Source organism: Protopterus annectens, chromosome 3.part0 (genome assembly GCF_019279795.1).
Source record: "Protopterus annectens isolate FY-2018-M chromosome 3.part0, PAN1.0, whole genome shotgun sequence".
NCBI classification, from domain to species: Eukaryota; Metazoa; Chordata; order Ceratodontiformes; family Protopteridae; genus Protopterus; species Protopterus annectens.
Genome location: NC_056731.1, coordinates 839,121,403 through 839,146,901, shown reverse-complemented (window position 1 = coordinate 839,146,901; position 25,499 = coordinate 839,121,403).

The window sequence follows — 25,499 nt, the reverse complement described above, 5'->3', positions numbered from 1 at the left end:
TACTAATTCTGCAAACAAACCTGTGTTAGTTTTCCAGCACCCTCTAAGAAAAACAGCACTGATAAAGACAAAATCTGTAGCAAGCAAACATAGACTGTCTAGTGCTCTGTTCCTAGTTTGCTGAAATAACTCCAAGAGAAACAATTTACATCTAAATGTTTTGTGGTAGCACCATACCTCTCAATTTATATAGTCAACAATTCTGGACGAGGACAAAATTAATTGGGGGAAGGATAAAATCAGGAACCTTTTTTAAATATTACTCTGATTCACATAATGATTAATAGAACAACATGTTTCCACCAATAAGCATTTTGTTAATAACAGTAAAAAGTATAAATCTCTAATGGCTGGTATTACTGACAGTCATCACGTTTGATTTACCAGAAAATAAATAACATCTTTAGAGACAGGAAAAACATTGAGAAGTATGGGTAGCACTCAGAAAGAAATGTTTGATCACAATAACTAATTCCAGGCTTTTAATACTTTTTTTATGTGTAATATTTTGAATGATGCAGTTCTGATTTTCTGAATGTTGTTATATCTGTGTATAAACACGTCACAGCAGAAAAACTTAAGACATTGTAGTTTTAATGACTGAGATAACTAAAACTAGATATCCTTAAGTTCTTAAGTTGAGGCTTCTTCATTCTCAGACAGTTTAATATGCTTTGACATTGCTATAATTTCCATAGCACCAGCTAGCAAAATAATTAAAGAAACTGCAACTATAGTCAACTTTCCAGCTTCAAAGTAAGGAACACTGTATTACATCTCATAAGGGCAAGAAATGGGAAATGTCTGGAAGATTTAATAACAGTTGTGGGTGGGGGGCTCTCAACATGGATAAAATGTTACTTTATACTTGTTTTACCACATGCTCAGGTTTTCATCTGTTAGGGGTTCTCAGAAGAAAAATTCAAATTGCAAAAGTCCAAGGCTATAGACGGGCAAGCAAAGCAATACCCCTCCCAAAAGAAAAATCAACTTCAGTCAGTATCAAGCAATCAAGAAAAATCGATAAGAGCAGGCTTACAACATTTTGAATGCCATACCATAGATAAGACCAACATGCAAAAAAATTAAAGAACTGCAGATATATTCAACCTTCCATCATCAAATTATGAAATCCTACACAATCTTGCATAATGTGAACAGATGAGAAAAACCTAACACATTCACTAAATAAAGAAGGAGGCATATACCATGGTTAAATTGTGGACTTTATACTTACACAATTTTCTTTGGTAGCCCCAGCAAGAAAAGTCTGTAGGACAACACTGCTGCTGTGTTGCAAACTTTGTAGTCTTTTTACTTCCTAAATTATAGATGAAATAGAATCAGCAGCAGTATAGTTGCTTGAATTTAAATATGTTAACTATTCATAACTTCAGTTCATGCTTTCTAAATTTAAGTGGCGTTTTTTATTTAAATAATTTTGTCACATTCTTCTAGAGATAGATATCGTGAACTGTGCCTTGATATAGGTATCCTAAGATTATGAGACAGATCCTTTGAACATAACAGTATTATCTTGAGACCTGCTGAAATGAAGCCAGCTGATATCTTGATTATATTATTAATCCTATTTCCTTCTCTGGGATTCCCTTTTTAGGAGCTTCTGTTTCAGTAATGAATATATTTTACTGAAATGGACTTCAAAACATTTTGCATGTTTTTTATAGACTTGTTCACATTTTTGTAAACACATTCTAGCATATGCAGTCTTTAATCAATATGCTTTTATTTTATTTCAGTAAATAATTATACTTTGCATTTGGGCCTGCTGCATTTTTCCAGTGAAAACATTGACCAGGAGTAGGCCTAAGCACAAGCTCTGATATACTTCACCTTTTAATTTCTTCACAGAAAACGAGACAGTTTACAATATTTGGATCCTATGCTTAATTAGTTTTGACAAATTTACAAAGACTAGTTAGAAGTCAGGTTTCTCAAACTTGTTTAAAATTATTTCATGACATGCAATTTCAAATAATTTAATAACTCTTTTTAAGACTAACAAGCCCCTTCTGTATCATCAGTTTATTTAACATTTGTTACAATGTTTGTAGTGAGAGAATAGTTTTAGATAAAGCATGACATGTAGGCATTTTTCATTTATATCTATTTAATGATCACTACAGCAACTTCAAAAATAGCTTGAAACGTACGAGCAGCACCAGGCTTTCTTGAGTAAATCTGAGAACCAACTTTCCTATCACTTCTCTAAGTTTGAAGTCCTGCTTCTGGTAAGAAAGTACATGATTATGCATATTTCACATACTATATGAAATCGGTCACATTCTTAAAATGAAAGATGTAGTTATGTGATGCAAGTTTCATCTGTCTATGTGTTGAGTATTAATACACCTTTACAAATTGTTTAGTTGCCCCATAGGTATACTTCTTCTGAAACCTAATACAGCAGCAACTTGCTTGAAAAAGAACTGCATGGGGAAATCAGAGCACCAAAATCAAAATAACTAAGCGCGATCACAAAGACCTCATATATATCGAACTGTAAAACTGAATGGGGCACACTCTAGTGAGATCTATTACTGTTCATCATTTGTAAATGAAGCCAAAAATGCATTGCCAGAGGCAACAGTAATAAACTTTTGAAATTGTGCCACTTATTGTTGCCAAATAACTATAAAATGCAATAGAAGGTTCACTGCTGGCTGGTGCAAATATTTTAATTATATCATTAATAATAAGAAGCATTATCCAAGGATGGCTAGTAAAGCAACTTTAATTACACTTATAGCAGTTGTTATGAATTGCTTTGTTCTTCTACCTTTTGTGAATTAGATAGCAATGAATATGAAACATCAGTACAAAACAAAAAAGTTCAGCGAACTTTTCACCTTTCGTGAGTGAGGGCTTTTGAATTTTATTCTATTAAAAAATATTCAAAATAAACTTGTTAGAAATAATGGTAATATATGAAATTATCTCACATGTGTAGAACTGCTGTTGCAAAAGTCTGTACAATATAACAAAGCTGTGAGAAAAGAGGCAATATAGTCATATACATTTCAAAATATATAAAAACAAAACTGATTTAAAAGCCATTTTGGTTACACAGTGTTGTATTTGACACTTCTATTCCAGGTTGTTGTAACAGGAATAAATGTGCAGTGAATCTTGGTTACATGACTACATGTATGTCATATGTGGGCTAAGTAAGTAAGGCAATACAGAGCTCACAGAATAAAAAAATAGTTCAAACAGCAAAGAAAATATCTCTTTTACTATAAAACCCAAGAAAGCAGAAAGAATTCTCACATTAATCTAGCAACATGATTATAAATCAGACTGCCAGTAATCAAAAAGTACAGTTGTGTAAGTTGAATTTACCATAACAGTAGATGTTTGAATGATCACTGCTGCAGTAGTCTTGACCATATAGGTAATATCTTGCCAAGGATATAATGGCCATCAAGCTTCCAAATCTTCAGAGCACCTTCCATGCACCTTGGTGCATGGAAGGTGCTCTGAAGATTTGGAAGCTTGATGGCCATTATATGCTTGGCAAGATATTACCTATATGGTCAAGACTACTGCAGCAGACTAAAAGACAAGTTTGGCCACTAAGCCCTTCAGGGCTTCACTGTCAGCAGAAAGATTAAAAGGATAATGCTAGGAACAACAAAAAATAAATGTCGATACCCTGGCATTAAAAAAAAAAAAAAAAAAAAAAAAAAACATACCCAAGGGATGGGCGGAGGAAACAGCTACTATGGCAGTAATCATTCAAACATCTACTGTTATGGTAAGTTCTGCAGTAGTGTTAGCTATATGGATAGATTACCATAACTTCTATATTTGGAAGGTGGAAGGAGAAGGGTCCAGGAAACGCTGGAGAATGGTCCAAGCAAAGTTGATGCAGACCTAGAGAAGGAATCAAGCTTGCAGTGCTTTGTAAAAGTATGTACAGATAATCAAGTAGCAGCTTCTAGAATACTTCTAGAATCCAACCCTTTCCAACAAGCCATAGATGAAGCCAAGGCCCTGGCAGAATGGGCCTTAATACTGCCTGGAATAGATTTGTTATGGTGAGTATTACAAAACTTAATAGCCTTTGACAACCATTTAGAAATAGTATGTTTTGACACAGGTTGTCTCTTCTTGTCTTCACAAGAAATGAACAATTGATACAAAAATCTGAAAGATTTAGTTCTGTCAAAATAGTACTGGAGTTGTCTGCAGTCATCCAAGATATGGAATATCTGTGAACACCCGAGGGATGGAATATCCTTTCTCCCTCATTTTTATGTTCAGGAAAGAAAACAAGGAGATGAATAGTTTGGTTTAAAGTTAACTTGGATACCATTTGGGCATTAAAGAGCGACTAGTTCCCAAAGTAGCCCTGCCCCTGTGGAGAATGAGATAGGCTTGACTCACCATAAGAGCTTTCAACTCAGATAACTTTCTTGCAGAGGTCAGAGCAATGAGTAGAACTGTCTTTCATGTTATGAACCTCAAGTCAGCCAGATTTGCTGGTTCAAATGGAGTACATGTTAGCTTCTCTAACACAGGATTAATATCCCAAGGAAAGGCCACCAATTTTCTAGGAGGCCTCTTACAAAAAACCCCTTTCAAGAACATTTTGACATGAGACTGCATTGAAAGAGAAGGAGCCATGGACAGACATGCTGAAATGGCTGATAATGAACTTTGGTAGAGATATACGAAAGGCCACAGGATAGTAACTCACAAATATTGTAAAACCAGAAAACAGCTACCCCTGAATGGGTGCTGGTTATGCTGTTGGTTACAACTAGAAAACCTTTTTTTTCATTTGCTAATTTATGATTTTTTTCTAGTAGAAGGCTTTCTTACCTCCTGAAGATCAGACAGAAACCAAAGAGTCTGATCTGCAAGATGAGGAATGACCCCCCTGGAATGGAGGAATTTAGTCTCACTGCCATCTGTAACCTTGATGAATGATTTTCAGAACTCATCTGTCTGAAACAATTTATTACCCGAGGAAGGGTTGGGAGGGTGGCCTAATGGTTAAGGTGTTTGCCTTACAAACACAAGGTACAGGGTTTGAGTCTCACAAGGGATAATTGGCTAGGCTTAAAATGGCTCGCAAGGGCAGTTAACCTAGTACGAACCTATGAACCTATGAAAAAATGGAGATTCAGACTTTTGGAAAGAGAAAAGGGGCCAGAGTGGGAAAGGGTCACAAGGTCTCTCAGATAGTCATTGAGACTTGTTGGTATGCTCTTGGTTTTGGTAGGTTTAAGACTTCCTATTTAGAACCACCTTGCCATTTCTTCTTAAATGTCTGTGTACCTAAATTCCTGCCAAAATTGGATGAGAAAAAAGAAAATCTATTGGACAATGGAAAAGGAGGGCTGAAAAATCTTAGAGATTTCCTGGATCAGCATGCCCTTTTCATTGTAATTTTAATCACCTCTACAGCAGAGGGGACAAACACTAAATCTGTATCCAAAAGTGAATTTGAAATATCATTTTTACATCAATTAGGAGGTTCTGAGAATGCACCCAAGCAAGCCTCTTTAAAAAAGTACCAGTGGCCATAGCCTTGGAAGACGTATAAAAAGAGTTGCACACGCACAGCAAACAATAAGTAGTGACCTGTGCAATAGAAGAAACTTAGTTATATAAACAAGATTTTTCTTCACAAGAAGAAATTGTAGATAAAACATTCTCCATACTTTCATGATTTGTCAGAAAAACCTTAATGTATGAGCCTGACAATTCAAAATTCTGATAATCAAAGTTTCAGAAGAATACACTTTTTTCCCATATCTATCAATAATTTTCCCATTGTTATAGAAAGAGTAGTTTTGGAATTAACTAAGTGCTTAGCAGCAGTGGAGTCAACTAAGGATAAAGTTGCTAGGGTCAGGTTTGGGAATAGTATATAAACATTTAAAAGACTGAAGAACTTTATACAACCTGTCTGCCATTTTAGAGACAGGCAGCTGGCAAACTATCAGGAAAATTGCAGGCAGTAGGACACACATCTTCTAAAGCAGACAGGAAAGAAGGAATAGGAGTAGAATCTGGAAAATCTTTGTGTAACAACTGATAATATTTTCTGAGGGACTGAGAAACCTCAGTGTTCTCCCAAAGAAAACAGTGGCACTTTCTAGCAATAGTCTGAGAGAAAGAGAAACCTCCAGAGGGACAATCAGAAACTGAGCTCTCCTCTGAGTCTGAATTTGAAATCTGAGGACAAAACCCTGAATCTGTCCCTGCATCTTCCTGTTCAGATTCAGAATCTTGAATCTATTCAGGAAAAGATGAACCCCTCTTTCTTTTACAAGAAATTAATTTACAAGAAGAAACAATGGCCAGAATTAAACCATTAGCCAGTCCCAGTAAACTACTCCTATCCAAAGAAATTTGAGGAGGGATAGATACATGGTTGGTTTCATGTTTCTTTTTGATAGGAAAAATGGGGTCAGTATTATTAATGGCAGCAGCTGTTTCCCCAAGGATGGGCACATAATTCTGACACAACAGGGAAGCCTTCCCTGTCTCCTCTCCCAGAACCAACAAGAGTGGCTTTCCCTTGCCCACTGAGGGAACTCCAACAGCCACAGAGGACATGGCTAACCCCCAGTGCATAGTGGCTGTAGGTGTAGGTAGAGGAATACATGGCAAAAGATGAGTGGTCTGAGGTACAACAAATGGCCACAGCAGAGTCACCCAAACATGGCTGAGGCAAACTGCTAGGCTGCTGTGGTAGTAAAGACTGCTTAACATTTTCTTTTTGTGGCTGGAAGAAGGACTGGCCATGGGACCAGTAATCTGTTCTATGGACAAGTTGAAAATTATGTCTCTTTCCCAGGGAAGGCGATCAGCAAATGCCAGTAAAACTACCAGCCCACAAAAGTAATTTTTGACAGAAAAATCACAGTAAAAAGCACTGTAAAACACTATGTCACCCCACAATGGAAAAATAAATATTTTTTTCCACAGAAAATATGTTTCCAGTTAGTTTACACTACTCTTAAACTGACAGAAATGAGTGCTCCATTTAAAAGAGCATTATATTTGAGACAGTCCATTAAATAACATTACTCCAGGCTTTAAAATAACTTTCCTGAAGAGGAAAGTAATAAAACATTGACAAAATTTAAGAAAATTGAAGCTTTTTTCTCCAAAGGGAAATTATCTGTCCTAACAAACAAAGCACAAGCTGACTGTCGATTCTCAAAAGCTTCAGGGGAGCATACCCTTTAGCGACAGTAAAGCACTGAATGGCTTTGCACCCTAACTTATCTTTTAGTCAGCTCAGCTCAAGCTGCTTTACAGTTTGGGACCAGGAAAGGTGCCTGAAGCTTTAGAAGCTGACCAGCCATTATATCCTTTGCAAGATATAACCCATATAACTAAGGCTACTGCAGCAGTGATTAAAATTAATATCTTATCTTAGAGATCTGCACATTGTAGCCTAGAAAAAGATGATATCTGTGAATGTTCATTTATTAAGCTTGTTCAATGCAATGATACACAATTCTTTACATCTGTTACTGCAAGTTTTATTTCATAACTGTATTACTGATACTTGAACATTACTAATACATTTACACAGTTACCTGTGCAAGTTACTATTTTCGTATTCTTTACCGAAATTTTCATTTGATACTGTACCCAATTAAGTCATAGTAGTATTTTTTATTTGTTACTGTACCCTATTAAGTCATAGTAACATTTTCTCTCTGTCCTGAATAGATGGATGTCTGATTACATAAATACTTCTTTTTTATGCATTTTACAATATTATATCAAGTTCATATTTGCAGGTAAAGATATCTGACTGTTGAAGTACAGGTACGTGTACACATTTTTTACCCCCCATTTTATCTATCTATCTATCTATATATATTGTCTATATATAAAGCTATATATGGATTAAAAATTGACACCTTTCCAAGTCATCATACCTGTGACAGCACTGCTGACTGGAGCTCGTTATACCTGCCAGGGTTGACAGGTGGCATAACTCTCAACTGTCCAGATTTTTGCAGAATGCCCGGACTATTTCTTCATATTCCTCATAAAATGTATGGTTTTCTGGCAGTCATTGAGGACCAAAGTCATTAAATAATGACACACATTTGAATTGAATTTCAGATTTTATATCTTTCATAAAATGCTTGCTAACACAAATCATATTATTCCAGCAACTTCTTCAGTTTATAAGAGCAATATTTAAAATCTGTCTCCATTTTTGGGCCTTTGCTCCCCCCTCATTATTTAAGGCTTGGCCCAGATTTCCTATCCTGAGAGGGTGAGACGTATGACAGGTGGTCACCTAGCTCCTGCCAGATATTGACTTTTTTGCAAATACTGGAACATATGCATATCTGGAACTTCTCCAGGCCCAAGTCATGCAGAAGGTAGTGCATGATTAAGGTCTCTTTCACAGACTAGCCAGGAGCGCTGCCTTGTGACTTCACAAGTGCTGTCATCGTTCAAATAGCCAGGACAAGAATGAGGAAAGTATGGGGAGAGCTGTATTAACCAGGGTCAGAACCACTCCCAGTTGAGCGTGACATCACCTTGACCCAACTCTTATTTACTAGCATGAGCATTAGACCAGGTATTGATAGCATTGTCAGGTATGGTACAACCAAAACTGTCACACTTGTTTTCTTAAAGGTAAACACTTACCAAGCCATACAATTACAAATGGATTATTTCTAAGTTTATCTATAAGAATTAAGTGTTGCCAGTAATATTTCTTCATAACATTTACATTTTTCTTATGTCTGAGTTTAGCAGCATTTGGTTACATGCAGTGAAGTGGGACCTTTTCCTTTTTCTTTATAATAGTTTTTGATAGATCGTGGAGAAACAGATGTCAATACTAATGTGATGAAGTATTTCTTGGCATTCTGAATATGTATTACTTATTAGGGTGTGACAATCAGAATCGGATGGCCAGGGATTAGCCCTCACATTCATTATAACCTGACATTCAGATAACCCCATTTTGAATTTTACCAGTATATCCTTATATTGGCTAGTTTTGGCCAAGCAGTGCATGTCTGCAAATGGCTTGGCATTACAGTGAACTGCTGTGGAATTTGTAAACATCTGCAGCTCATTAAACGCTTTTCAAATTTGTTCATGTAGTGTGTCACATGCATTCACAGTCTGTGAAAATATGGAGTATGACATTAGCCACTCGACAGTGTAAAATATGGCTCCAGGTGATTCAGTCATGTTGACCAATGTTGTCAAAAATGGGCATTGGTAGTTACCGGTGGTGATAAGTGGGTTGAGGACCCGGCCTACTCTGACCCATGCCAGGGACCCTTGCTAACGGTGGAGGGTGTATATGTTCCCCTATTGGCCAGTGTGTGCCTGCCATAAAGCCCAGCGGCCCTGGGTCAATAAGCTACTGGCTGGCCGGTGTTTAGTTGCCCAGCTTGGGTTACCTGGGATAGCTCTGTTGAGCGAAAGCTGGACATAAAACCAACCAACCTGCCAAACATGAACTGAGAATTGCCACACTTAATGTAGGTTCACTGACAGGATGCAGCTTGGAAATGGATGACATGATGATACAGAGGAGGTTGGACATCCTATGTATCCAAGAGATGAGATGGAAGGGCAGTGAAGCAAAGCTACTTGGCTTGGGATCCAGAATCTACTACTCAGGGGGAGGGCAGGCTAGAAATGGTGTAGGAATTGTGGTGAGAGAGAGGCTTCAGAAGGCACTAAGGGATATCATCAGAATTAATAACAGACTCATGGCAATCAGATTCCAGTATAATGATAGGACAGTATTCATAATCTCAGCCTCTGCCCCACAGCAGGGTTGTGATAGTAAGGAAAATAGTGCATTCAGACAGCAGTTGCAGGACCTACTAGATAAAGCAAGACAATATGAGTTGGTGTTGATAATGGGTGACTTGAATGCACATATCGGGACAGACAGAACAGGATATGAGGAGTTCCTGGGTCAATATGGGTGGGGCAACAGGAATAAAGAAGGAGAAGCCATTCTAGACTTCTGTCTGGCAAATGGCTTGATAGTAGCCTACACATGGTTCAGAAAGAGAGACAGTCACAAGATCACATACAAGAGTGGCCAACATGCAACTCAGGGAGACTTCCTTCTAGTAAGGAAAAATCATTGAGGTTGAATCCATGATTGCAAAGTCATCCCCAGTGAAACAGTCGGTCCACAACATAAACCACTAGCTGCCACAATCAGCTGCAAGCAGTGGTCAGAGCAGGTTCTAAGGTCAACAGAGACTAGGCTGAATACCTGGAAGTTGACCGGAGATAAAGTACTACAACAGTTCAATGAATTACTCAGGGCTCTAGCACCCCAAGAAGAGGAGGAAATAGGTGGAGTTGAAGAAGAATGGCAGGACCTAAAAGCAGCATGTGTTAGGACTACAGAAAAGATATGTGGCTGAGCCAGGTATGGAAATAAGGAAAGTTGGTGATGGTATGCACAAGTCCAGGAAGTCATCAAAAGAAAGAAGGAGTGCAGGAAGAAGTAGGAGATAGAAAAGGCAGACCAGGCCAGGAAGGACTACTGGTTCGCTAACAAAAAAGCTAAGAAAGAAGTTGCAATAGCAAAGAATAGGGCATCAGAGGCACTGTACCAACTTCTAGAAAGTGACTCACTAAGGGGCACAAAGAAACTATATCAGGTTGCAAGGCAAAGACAGAAAGATAAAGAAGATAGTCAGACACTCTTCATAAGGGATGCCAGCAACAACCTGCTCACCAGCCCAGAGGACATCAAATGTAGATTTTTTATTTATTTTATTTATTTTATTTTACATTTGTTAACCGGGAAAGTCCAACTAGTTACAGATCCATTTTCAGCAGAGGCCCAGGGAGAAAAGCTCCAGTATTACAGTACAGGTATGAGAGAACATATAAGCAGCATATAAGCATATGAGCACCATGAAAGAAATACCTATGAGCATATTTACAGTAATTATTAACAAGTTCTTGTTGTATATAGTGCATTTTACATGATAATGATTGAAAAATACATAAAATCAGATACATTTTTTTTGAAGATGGGCATTTGTTTAATACAATATATGTCACTGAATCTGAAGGTACATATCATTGGATAAACAAGTATACCAGGGGATACAATGATGGAATCCTTGCAACAGTGCAGTGGGGTGGGTTAGCCAGGGGTATAGCATGAGCAAATCCAGCTGTTTTCATAATGAGTTTTCAGGAGTTTTCTAAAATGTGTAAAAGAGGTGGTAGAGGTAATTTGGCTTGGGAGTGAATTCCAGGTTCTGGCAATAGTGCATGCAAAGAGAAATTTCCCAGTATCATGTTTATGCTTGATGACATTTATGAGGTTTTGGGTAGTGGATCTTAAAGCTCTAGTGGTGACGTAGGGCTGAGTTTGTTGCAGAAGTGCTGGGGTTTTGTCAGGAAGGTAGTAGAGCTTGTGTGCTATTGAGAGTTGATTGAGTAGGAGTAGGTGAGGCAACTCCAGCCAGTTGAGTTGATTGAGGGATGGACAGTGGTGGGATCTATAGGAGCCGTCAGTAGCAAACTTGGTTATCTTGTTGTAACAAGATTCCATTTTGTTTAGTTCTGTACAGTGGAGATTAGTCATGATGGGGGAAGACATAAAGGAGGATGGATAAGAGGGGAGTTCTTGCTGGGTCTATATTATGATATCGCATGCTCAGAAGAGCAAACGACACATAACTGACCCCATGTAAGTGAAAGCTTACAATGTCGAAACCTCAGAACAGCGATTTTTTTCCCTTGGAAAAAAATCACTGTTCCGAAACAAACAAAAAAAAACTGTAAAACATTAAATAATGTGGGGGGCTGTGCCCCCCAACCCCCTACTTAAATATACCAATTCCAAGATCACACTACAGTGACGAAAAGGCAAAGTAGTAAAAGTGGCCAAACAAATTCTTTTCCAGGGAAAGAATTAGCTGAAAAGCCACTTCACTATTTTGCCTTTTCACGCATTTCAGTTCGACAAAGACGCATTTGACAACCTACATCTGTGGCAGCATAATAGGGAGCCGTTCTTGCTATAGTGGCTTTGGTATGTTTAGTGATGAAGTGTTTGTTCCTATAAAGGAGACCAAACTTTTTGTTTACTTTCTTGATTGTTTGTGCTATGTGTATGTCAAATTTTAGATTATTGTCTATTTCAACGCCTAGCAGTTTTATGTGTGTGGTTGGGGTGATCAGAGTATTGTCAGTGGATTTTATGGTAAATTCATTATTTAGAGGAGGTGATCTACCAGGGCTAAAGAGCATTAGTTTGTTTTTTGGATTAAGGATACATTTAATGTTAGTGAACCATGCTTCAGCTAAAGTAAAGTTATTTTGAGTGAGGGTTTGTAGCTCCTTTAGAGTAGGGGCGGCACATATAATAGTGGAGGGGTTGGTTAATGTGGTAGGATTTGTTCCTAATTAGATAGGTTGCTTGATGGTCACTCAGACTGTCTGGAAGACAGCCTGACTGATGTAAAAAAGTGGGTTCAGATAGCAGAATCCAGTCTAGGATGGACTGGAGTTTGGTTGCCTTGTCAATTCTAGTGGGGGTAGATATAATTTGGGTGAAACCATGAAGGTTAATGTAGGTAGAGGGATTGTGCCTGGTACAGTAAGACCAGTCAATATTAAACTAGTATGGTCCCTTGTGGAAGAGAGGCTGTCATCCAGTTTAGCAGGTTTTCCATTATAGGAATATTATTGCCTGGAGGAATATAGCCATCTGCAATAATTATGTGTTTGTTGGTGTTTAATTTTAATTTGGCAAGAATTAGCTCTACATCTTTGATTTCCTGTAAATTACAATCAATTTATTCTATAGTGAGATGATTTTGGAATAATATTGCTACTCCACCACCCTTTTTCCCTAACTTGTCTTTACATATAATATTGTAATTAGGGGCAGTGATCTCATTACTGTGGTGTTCTGGTTTAAGCCAGGTTTCAGTTAACACAGAGATATCAGGTTTGTATTCTGCTAAAAGGGCATAAAGGTCCGGAGTTTTGTTAAGTATACTTCTTACATTCAAGTTTAACAGGAGGAGAGATGAGGTAGGCCTTAAGTATAGAGGATTTGGTTGATTTAAGTTTGAGTTGGTTGATGTATTGGGTCCTGGATTAGGGTGTATGTCTCCACAGCAAGTGAGTTTTTGGAGAAGGTATAGATATAGTTTAGTTAGTTTGTTTATTATTTTGATTTGTTTTTGGGAATAGTGAGGGTTACTTTTGTTTGTTGGCTTACTATATAAGTAGGAAAAAGGTTGGGAGGAGGTAAGGTCACATGGTGATATACGGAAGTTTATTAGTTGTATTGGCTAAGGATTCAGTCTGATCTGTTGGTGGGGTATTGATATAAAGTTTTGTGTGGTAGGAGGAAAAGATGGAAAGAGTGAATAGTGAAAAGATAGTTAATGGGTATAGTAAAGCTTTTAAAAGTTGGATATTGTGTGGGGAGTACATGTTGCATAGTACCTGGAGAAGTGGGAGTAACTAGGAGTAAATTGTTAAGCTGTAAAGGTTAGGTGGTGGGAGAGAGTGTAGTGTAAAGTGTGTGGTAAGGTAAATACCAATGGGGTATTATAGGTGAGAAGTGATTGGGTAATTGGGTGTGAGAGTTGGCTGGTGGGTGTGGTCAGTAACTATAGGTTCAAGTGATATGGGGGTGGGTGGGAATGGGGGTAGGGAAGGAGTATTTCCATCAGCTTCTGAATGAAGAAAACCACACAGAAGCTGTACTGCCCCAGAAACAGCCTACAATGAAAGAAGAAGAAGAGCCCACATTAGAAGAAGTAAGAACAGCACTAAGGAAGATGAAGTCAGGGAAAGCAGCAGGCTCAAATGAGGTCACAGCAGATATGATAAAGATGCTGGGTGAGATAGGGGAAAAATGGCTCCTGGGGTACTAATAGCAGTGTGGAGAGAAAGGCATATCCCAGATGACTGGAGAATAAGCATACTCATGCCAGTGTACAAGAACAAAGGGGACATCCACAACTGTGGACAGTACAGAGGCATCAAACCCCTACCACATTGCATGAAAGTTCTGGAGATGGTGATTGATAAAAGGATATGCAGAGCAGTAGAATGTAAGATGGGAGATGAGCAGTTTGGAGTCAGATCAGGATGCAGCACAATTGACCTGATGTTTGCATTGAGACAGATACTTGAGAGGAAGCAAGATATGAGGAGAGAGTCCAACTGGGCATTCCTAGACTTGGAGAAAGCATATGACAAGGTCCCAAGAAAGCTGATCTGGGAAGTACTGTGGTGGTTTTTATGTCCCAGAAACACCAGTAGAATTAGTGCAGGCTATGTACAAGGACTCAGTGGCTCAAGTATGAACAGTGTTTGGTCTCACAGAGATGTTCCCAGTGGAAGTGGGTGTACACCAGGGTTCATCTCTAAGCCCACTGCTGTTTATACTGGTGATGGACTACATTAGCAAACAGGTTGGAGGGGACAGATCAACAAAGCTGCTGTATACAGATGATGTGGCAGTACAGGCAGACTCTGAAATAGAACTTCAGCAAAGGATAGGAGAATGGAATGCAAATCTGAAGGCACATGGGGGGAAACTAAGCCCAGATAAGATGGTGGTAATAGCTGCAAACTGGGGAAATCAGAAGAAGCTGAGAATAGAGATAGAAGGGAAGATAGTGGAACAGGTAAACAGTTTCAGGTATCTGGGAGGGGTGGTTGAGGAGAAGGATAGTCTAAATGAAGAGGTTAAAGCTAGAATCAGGGGGGGTGCAGCCAACTGGCATATAGTATCAGATGTAGTCTATGACAGAAGAATGCCAAAGAAGTTGAAAAGTAAGGTGTACAAGACATTGGTGTGACCAGTACTACTGTATGGTACAGAAACCTGAGCAGTAAAGGCAGAGTGGATGAAGAAGCTAGAAGTGATAGAAATTAAGTGCCTGAGAAGGGTGGTAGGAGGCACACTGTGGGACAGATGAAGAAATGAGGACATAAGTGCAGAAGCCAAAGTAGCTCCAATTGCAGAAAAGATCAAAGGGAACAGATTATGGTGGTTTGGGCACATGTGTAGAAAAGCAGAAAACAATCTGGTGAGGAAGATTTGGGACAGATAGGAAGAAGGGAAGAGTAAGCGAGGACATCCAGCAAAGAGGAGGATGGATTGTGTGAAAGAAAATCTGCAACAGTCAGGCATGAGTGTTGAAGAAAGCAGGAGTGTGGCACTGAATTGAGAGAGCTGAAGACAGTTAACATGATACCCTGACACCATATAGAAAAATTGAGAAAAAGGGGGCTGATGATTATGATGATGATTATGGATGACAGCTCCAATCTCCAGGATATTTACCTTAACAATGAATTAAATTGGTTATAGTGATACAGCCAGCTATTTAAAACATTGAGCTACAAAACGTACTTAAGTGTACATTTTGTACATCAAAAAAAGCTGAAAAAAATCCTACCAAAATGTTGATTGTAGGGTTTGTACATCAATGACATTTTTATTTTAGCATATGTCCATTTTATAATGTGATCAAGAATGTGCTGCAGTAATCCCAATCAAAGCATGTGCTTGATGATGAGAAGCAATTTATAGGCCTACAGTAATGCTAATCAAAACATATGCAGCTTAAACTGAGTAGCATGATCTGTGTGAGAGAATAACAGTACAGGCAAGAAGAAGAGGGAAAGTAAAACCAGCAGTGATTCAGAGAAATTTTCACTGGTTCATGTCAATTAATTTCTAGTACTAAATTATTTACACTAATTTTGAGAATTCTAGTCGCATGTGAATATATCTCATTTGAAATATTTTGTTCTAGTAAACCCAGACGATGTAGCAGCTAAAATAAATGAAAAATTTGGGGATAGAAATTTGGCTTGTACACCAGTAATTTAGTAAGTGAAATTTAATCTTGGATATATTAAATTGTTATACTATAATAATGTTATTATTCAGTTATCATAGCATTGACTCAGATTTAGTAAATCAGTGTCAAAATTAAGATATGATCTTTTAGTTGCACTTTAAAGATTTAAAGCCTCTATTAAATGTCAAGTCATTGATTAGGCAAAAGGCTTAGCCCAGAAATATTTGACAGAACAAAAACATGCCAAGGAATGGATTTTTAGAACTGGAAAAGAAGAGAATAGGTGTGACACAGTACAGATTTCATCATGGCTGCACTTCTTGTGCAATTGTTTGTCTTTTCAGCTTTTCCCGGTTAGGGGTCGCCACAGCGGAACTCAGGTCCGCTAATGATTGGCAGTAGATTTTTATGGTGCCGAGTTGCCAGTCCGATGCTCAACCTTCAGCGAAGGCATGCTCATTCACACATGTCTTTTGGAGGCCACTCGACTGTGGGGAGAACATGCAGACTCCACACAGAAGGCACTCCAGCCAAGAATCGAACAGGAGAACCTCTTGCTGTAAGGCAACAACGCTACCGCTGTACCACCATGGCCAAGTGGCACTTTTTGTGCAGTTACCATATGTAATTCACAAGGGAGTTTGTTTCTCTTAAATGTTGATTATGGCATGTGGTTAGAGCCCCCCAGCATGCGTGCACACACGTGCATGCATGCGCATGCATGCATGCACACACACACACAAGGCATGACAGAGATCACGAGGCATGTGCTTTTATTCTGAAATAACCTTTTGAATTAACTGACAGCAATGGCAAAGCTACCTTGTGTGATCCATATTAATGCACAACAGATGCAGAGCCAGAGGTGGGTGGCCACGGTGGTGCAGTGGTAAGCATTGCCACCTCACAGCAAGAGGTTCTCCGGTTTGATCCTCGGCTGGGGTGCCTTCTGTGTGGAGTCTGCATGTCCTCCCTGTTTTTGCGTGGGTTTCCTCCGGGTGCTCCGGTTTCCTCCCACATCCCAAAGACATGCTGCAGGTGGATTGAACACTCTAAATTGGCCCTAGGTGTGAGTGTGTGCATGTGTGTGCCTTCTGTGGAAGGTTGGGCACTGGGCTGGCAACTCGACACCGTAAAACTCCACTGCCAATCATGAGTGGACAAGGTGATCTGCTGTGGTGACCCCTAACCAGGAAAAGCCGAAAGAAGAAGAAGATGCAGAGCCAGAGGTGTCTAATCTGGAGCCCAGTGCTGTTCCCCAATCTGTCACCCCTCAATAATAAGTTGTTGAGAAAACAGAATGTCTCTTCTCTAACTGGTGATCCCCTGAATAGGAACACCATGTCATCTTTGCCATGCCCTCACAGTGATATAACGTGAGAAGCAAAAAAAAAGAAAAAAATTCAAACAAAAAAAATTACAAAAAGTCCATTCTCAGTCTCATCACTCAGACTTGTGCTCCCTTGCACCTAGAGCATCTGCCCCCTTTTGCCCAACAGATGGGAACATTTGTTTTTTTTTTTTTAAATAAAGGTCACACAATTTAGTTTGTATTTTATCATGACAAAACATAGATACCATTTTAAAATGAGTGAATGAACCTTAATTTTATATCATACTGGAGAATAAAAATGAATCAGGACATGTTATTAGTGCTATTCTATGGTTACAATCTTTATTCTCAGATACAGTAAGGGGATGGTTCCTGACTATAGCTGTGACATTTTGCTTTGTACATAATGGCAATGGAGAAATAATGTACACAATTTTTAAATTACTCTAGAGAACATCATTACACATTGAAGTGCTTTTCCAAGTGGAGTTGTACCATTTTGCTTAATATTTTATTGTGACTGGGAAGATACATACAGTGCTTAAAATTACCCCAGAAAGCTTTCTTTGACAGTGTACTGCAAAGTATAAAAGGATGGGTCACACACTCTTGGTAGTGTACTGACAAATATAAAAAAGGCAATACAGAAACTGAGAGCAACATAGGACTGTTCTGGGATAATATCTTGCTCAGCAGGTATTTAAACTGTATTGTTACACTTCCTATGCATCTGTGTTTTATGTTTAAGCAATAATCCATGACTGTGTGTGGGAATATCAGGAATTACCCACAACTGGTGTGGTTTGATCACAAGGTGAAGCCTGGGGGATTAAACAAAGCCTACCATGGGTAAATCCTGATATACCCACACACAGCCATGGATTATTGCTATTATACAATAGAATTATTTAAGTAAGAAAGTGACTACCTTTCTTAAATAATGCGTTTGTATTATGGTGATTTAGCCTCCTTCTGCATTGTCTTCTCTTTGCTGATGTACTGCACATGCATATGGAACTTACATTCCCATGCTTGCCCAGTATATCAGTATAAGAGAAGCATGGAAGAAGGAGCATCTCCTTTGCATTTTTTTGACTATTTAAAAAATAGAAAATTTTAGAAGGAGCATCACAAAATATGAGGAAATTTTTGTATGTTTCTGTTTCTTTAGTTTTGCACAATGTACTGGATTTTTTTCATATATTGGTGTGTCTTTGATATAGAATGCTGTTATCCAGCATATACTAGCAGAAAGTCTGACCACTCAGTGGTACTTTAGTGACCGGACTTTTTTTCTATTGGTATATGCTCAACTTACAATGGGCACGGTGGCTGGGCTGTCCAATCAATGTGCTCGGTTTTAAATACTAATGGTCCTTTACTGTATAATTAATTATATTTCTGGGTATACTCCTGATGTTAAAGTTGCAGGCAGGTTTAAAACAAAACAAATACATTTTTTTTGGTTTACTTTCACTCTTGACTCATTTTTTCCTTATGACTATACCCACAAAATGATGTCAACTTAGGAACTGAAATCAGCAGAGTATTCTGGGTTATCAACAAACACAATACTTCTTTAGTACAACAGTTACTTATTAACATTATGGTTTTACTAATAAATTATCAGATCTTATTTTTTCAATGTAGGGTGTTCCACCAGTGTTACACATCTGACAACGTGTCTTACTAGAACATAAGACTGCCTTGCTGATACACTTGAAATGGAACAATACTAGTGTTGGTAATGGGGCATTGTGGGTTCAGTCTTTCATGATGTTATGTTAGGAATTTTCAGCTTCAAGAAAATATTCAAATGGCCATCCTTATCAACAAATTAATTGCAAAAATAACTCACTTTTTTCATCAAACACTGTAATATTTGATATTGTTTATGGTAAATACATTACTTCCATCACTAAGGGTTTACTATTTACATTTACTATGGAAATTCAGACAATACACTTTAAAGTAGCATTTCTTAGCAAAATATTGATTAATTCGCAAAGTTGACATAAAAATAGTTTTCTTAGTGAAGCTGTGAAATTTTGCTTAATACTCTGTTATGATAAGGGAACAAGCTACAACACTGCAAAATGACTGCAGAAATCAACATTTGAAATTGTACTTCTGAACTAAAAAGGTAGTATAGTAGTATGGGTCTAGATGATCGAACTTTCAAATGTTTGACTTTCATATGGACAAGACCATATGATCGAACTTTTGAAAGTTCGAACATCAAATAAAAAAGTAAAAAAAAAAAAAGAAAAAAAATTACCTGAAAGGTCCCCACACCCCCTGCTATTTATATATTTCAACTCCGAGATCACACTACAGTGCGAAAAAGGGAAATCTTCCCATTCCATGCTGTATGAAGCTCTCTGTTATAAGTGTTCAAACTTTCAAAAGTTTGATCATATGGTCTTGGGCATGTGAAAGTTGAACTTTTGAAAGTTCGATCATATGAAGGGGACCCAATAGTATATAGTATTCTGTGATGTCCAGTTAAGAAGTGTACAAAACATGCTGTGGTTGCATTAAAGGTGCAGTACTTCTGTAAATTTTTATTGTAATGGGTATCTCCCTCCCCTTTCTACAAAAGGCAGAGAGTGTAGTAGACATGATCGGTGCAATACTTATTACAGTAAACAAAAGGGAAACATGTTTCTGAATGAGGCTATGACATTTTGCATTGCACTTTATAGTGATGGGAAAGAAATGTAAACTGTTTTACAAAGATACTGGAGAGCAACGTTTTACATTGTTGTACTGCGTATTAAGGGCTGCACACATTATTAGTGAAAAAGAAAATGTCAGTGATATTAGTTTTATGTTTATGGTACATGAATCTTCATCATTAATGCAAATGCTAAATGCATTGTAAAGGTATAATAGTCCTGTGCTTACCACAACTATCCATTTTAGCACCACGTGTCTTTCAGAATGCCTATTTGAAGTTTCATTGCACTTATATTTGGCTTTTACTGCATAGAGCAATAATTAATGTCATTTGTACTTTGTTACATTGGAAGATCTCTTGGAAGTTTTATTAATTTACATACTGCCTGTCAGAAAAGCATGTGTGTTGTGCCTGGACATACATGAAAGCCAACCCAGAAAAACAATCGTAGGACTAGAGGACATACAAGACAAATGAGTCTTCTAACCATGCTTGCCTTGCCAGTAGCCATACCTCCTTTTTCAAGAAGGACTTGTCCAGTCAAGTCAGAGGTGAATTTGAGAATACATCTCCAATCATCTGGCTCCCATTTGAAGGAAGATAATGCTGCTTAATTTGGAGTGACACTCTACTTCAAAAGTGGGGAAGGCACTGTGTAATGAATCTATCTCTTCACCATGTTTTATTTATCAATAGGTGAAGATTTAGATCCCAGGTTCTGTTATTTGTGGAACTATTTGATTTGTGGATATACAAGGGATCCAGTACCAATTAATCTCCAATGGCATGGGAGGCAATGCATTGATCTCCCCATAGGACTCTATACGATACATAATAAAGGAACAGTGCTTCCAGTCTTTTCTGGTAGCTTAGGGTTTTTAAGGCAGTGATCTTCTTAACTTGGAATACCTGGGAACCTTCTAGTTGCTTGAGATGTCTAATGTGGAGGAATTGTACTCAGTGGTTGCTCTAATCAATGACCTCTTTTCCTCTTTTGATGTAGATAATATTCATTTGGCAATTAGTAGTAAGTAAAATGACTTTCTGACTGCTGTGATTACATGAGGATCAGAGACCAGTTTTGTGTAATGAATAATATTTTTCTTTGAAGAAAAAGCAAATGATCTTCTTCTAAAAAATACAGTGCCCTTAAGAGGATTTTAAGGAAGAAAATGCATTATTGTTATTATTATTATTATTATTATTATTATTATTATTGTTGTTGTTGTTTTGTTGTTATTATTATTATTATTATTATTATTATTATTATTATTAATTATTATTATTATTATTGTTATTATGTGTTTAATATAGATTAAAGACCACAAGTCAGTCAGGAAACCAAGGATTTAATGAACAAATTAAGCACTGTCTTTATATTTGCAATAATTGACTTCTGACCATCAGCAGCAAGCAGCTCCTGTCCTCATTCACTGGGTTTACTGGTCTGCCTTAGTCTCCCCACAGCTCAATCTGACTCATGTCTGGGACCAGTGAGGGGCTGAGAATGCTTGTGTAGCATCATACTGCTGCTGGGGAGTGTACCTTAATCCACCCCCCACCCTGTGGCACCCTTGCAAGCTCAGTAATCACTGCCTTTGGAGGTTATTGCATGCTTCTGCACATGAGCACCCCTCCAGTCAAGCTGGCAGTGTAGAGCTTGCCAAGCTCTTTAAAAAAAAAAACTCCCTCCGACCAGGATGGTGTTGGACAGTCACTCCCATCCTCCCCTGCCCGGTCCCTCCAGCACTGCTGCCATTAGTAAAATATGGGTAATCTGGGGGACAGTAAATATTTTATATCTCTGTGCCATGGGGCTGGAATGAGGAAATCATTCTAAGCAGTAAGATAAGCAGAGCTGCAGTACCTGCAGTCCACTCAGAAAAGAGCAACTGAACCATTCACTGATACAAAAATCTCACTTGGCTCAAAATGTGCCTTCTTACATGAGATATCCATCTGCTCTAAGGCATAATCCTGAAGCAGACTGAGCTTGTCTGTAAGAGGGTATATATTCTTATTTGACATGCTGTTCTTTGTTCAAATCTTTATAGCATTTGCTGCTCATAGTAAAACCATGACTCTTTCTGTACAACAAAACAGGGATGGATACAGCATACAGCAAGAGATTCCACAGTTGTTTAATAATATAAAAGAAAAAAAAAGCAAATGGTTGGGGTCAAGGCACCTGATGTCTGAAATTTATTTAGACCCATTTGAAACCACTGATGCAGACATTTGCATGCATGGTGTAGTGAGATGGCTCTATGCTGCTTCTTTTAGAATGCTTAGTTTTTGTCTGAGATACACTTTTACATAAAAACTAAAGCACATGTAGCCAAAGAAATTTGAAAGATAAAGGCCAGGCCAGCCAACCACAAGCACCAAAGGAAAGTCAATGAATGAGGCACTGAAAATTGCATCCTTCAGCAAAGGGTCTAATGCACTTACCTTACTTGCTCCACCTCAGGATGAACTAGTCCCTCCCTCCTTCCACCATCAGCATACTTTGACTATGTTCAGAGAAAAGGAATTAATAAAATGTATTTCTTAGAAAAAGATCAACTATAGTTTTGCTTAGGCTATATTATTTAGTCATCTCTGTTCCAAAGAGCATACTTAAGTATGCTTAATGTCATCTGTATGAACTGCAACTTATGAATACATTATCTATTATTGTTGTTCCTTTTCAGCTTGTTATAGCTGTAACATTATGTGTCCTGTCTATGTATAGGTTCACACTGTATGAACTGAAGCTGTATTTTTACTTAATTTATATGTCATTCTTCTCTATTTCATTTTGTAAAACTTCATTTAACTGTTACAACATTATGTCAATGTAGAGCTTTTCTCCCCAGGCCTCCTCTGAAAATAGGATACAATTCAAGTCAGACTTTCCCAGAAAACAAATGTCAAATAAATAAATAAAATACAGACTTATAAGTTTTTATTTTTGTTGTGGAAAAATACTGGAGATACTTATTTTTGGATAAATCATTGTCAGTATTGGAAAGGTTAAGACTTCAAACCATAGATCAGCATGTGTATGTTAAAACTAGATAAATAACAACCTGTAACATAACGTTCTATATCAATATAGTAACAGGTATAAATGAAAATTTGTTCTGTGATATCATTTATATAGGCTTAACTTCAGCCTTTGATAGGGTCATACACAAAACACTAATCAATAAATTAGACCAGCATGGTATTGATGTAATCTTGATATGATGGATAGCTGCCCGGCTTACAAATAGGGCATGGCAAGTATCATACAGCAACTGGACAGGCAAATTTCTAGCTTGCTCTCAGGGTGTCCTACAGGGTTCTTTCCTAAGTTTTATCTTTCAGATATATCTTTTTCATCTGAGTTGTTCTATAGTCTGTAAGCAGATGATTTGAAAATGGGTAAATTGATTACAGGTGTTACAGATAGGGCATGCATGCAAAGAGACTTGAATAAATTGACCATCTGGCCACAGAAGAATAATATGCTGATAAATGCATAAAAAATTAAGAATATGATATTTGGGTGACATGGATTAAAGGATGAATATTTAATACAGGATATAGTGATTTAAACTGTAGATTCATTTAAGGACCTGGGTATATAGGTATGATTAGAAAAACTCAAATCCTAATCTATCAACCAATTTGTTAATGATATTTATAGAACTATAGCTTGTATTAAAAAATTTATAAAGTCTACAAAATCAAAAATTACATTAGACCCATACTAGAGTATAGAATAACAATATCAAAATTTCATATTAAAACAGGCAATAGTAAATTGGAAAAAGTACAGCAGAAATATACCAAGGACATCCATGGGTATGATCTTTTATGTTATAAATGACTAACATTTTTCAACAGGTATTTTAGAGACAATTATCTCTAGGAATGTGTACGATTATCAAAAAGTGGTGAAGAATCATCAGACAACCTATGAATGAGACTATACAGGAATCAGGGGTGGCTTGTGGTACTGGCTACTGGGCTTTACAGTTCTTTGAGGAAATTAAAGTTTCAAGTTACATTATTCACTTTGTATGAGCTGAAGAAAAACAAAATACAGCTAGCCAGGCTTCTAAATTTATCAAAGGAAACTTCCCCTGGATTCTTTCAAAAATATGTAATATGCGCCCTTATTAATGCCGTAAACTAAAAAAAATGCACAACCTAAAAGAATATCTCCAGCTGTTATTGACCAAGTGACATTATTAGAGACCATCCAGAAATCATTTCATCAGGAAATCAGTGTAATTGGGTTAGTGAAGATTCACTCAGTGTGCCACTCAACCACAGCCAATAAGGCAAAACAACGTACCCAACACACTAGTCATAGGTGACTCTATAGTCAGGCACACTGATGTCCCACTCACCAGGCTAAACAAGGAGAAGGCTACTGTCAGCTGCCTGTTGGGTGCCAGGATCCGCCACATAATCCACGCACTCAGGTCACTCCACAACAAGTACAAATATGACTCTGTCATTGTCCATGTTGGTGTGAATGACCTGAGACATACCTCCCTGGACTACATTAAAAGAGACATGGAAGAGCTCTCCGATCTTGTAGCCCAGGCAGGTATGACCCTAGCCCTGAGTAGCATTCTGCCATCACCCAGAATGATACCGCAGTACAAGGACAAAATGATTGACTTCAACAATTGGCTAAACTTCTGGTGTCATTCTAAGGGGATCCAGTATCTGTCTGCTTGGGATGACATGGTTGACAGACCACGATGCTTTGCCACAGATGACCTGCACCTATCACCCCTGGGACTCCGGATACTGGCTAAGGCTCTTGATGCCCCTATAGTGCCTTTTTAGGCAGGGTTCAAATAACAAATTCACCACCATAACAGGAACAGGCAAGCAAAAACTGAGGGTAATGCTACTCAATGCTAGAAGTCTAAATCTCAAAATGCACTCACTCGAGGCACTCCTTAAAATGGAGAACATTGATATCTGTGCAGTGACTGCGACCTGGTTCAAGGCTCCAGGGAGCACCCCTGCACTACCAGGCTATAACTCATACCACACTTTTCGGCCATGTAACCTGGACTGAAACACCGAAGGCGGAGGTGTGTCCATATTCATTAGGGATATCCACACCTCCAGGCTAGTTGCTCAGCATAATGCATCCGAGGTTATCCAAGTGCAACTAACTCTGGGAAAAACTGCAATCCACATTGTAGCTTGCTACAGATCCCCCACCATGCCCCAGGATTCCCACTCCTCTTTTCTTGATGTACTGGAAAATATTAGGGTTCAACCAAACACCCTAATAATGGGTGACTTCAACTACCCCACCATTAACTGGGAAAACTACTCATGTACCAACTCCTTAGCTCAACGCTTTCTGGAATTCATAAACTCCAATGCCCTAGATCAACTTATCCACACCCCCACCAGGGGCAACAATATCCTAGACCTAGTCATTACCAACATGAGTGACCGGTGTTCCACACCTGAAGTCAACTCCTCGTTGGTCCAATCCGACCATAAGCTAATCACCCTTAATATCCACATCCCGCCCCCACCCCCCATTAAGGAAACCACAGTAAATAATTTCTCCAAAGCCAACTTCATGCTTCTTAAGACAGAAGTGGTGAACTTCACGACA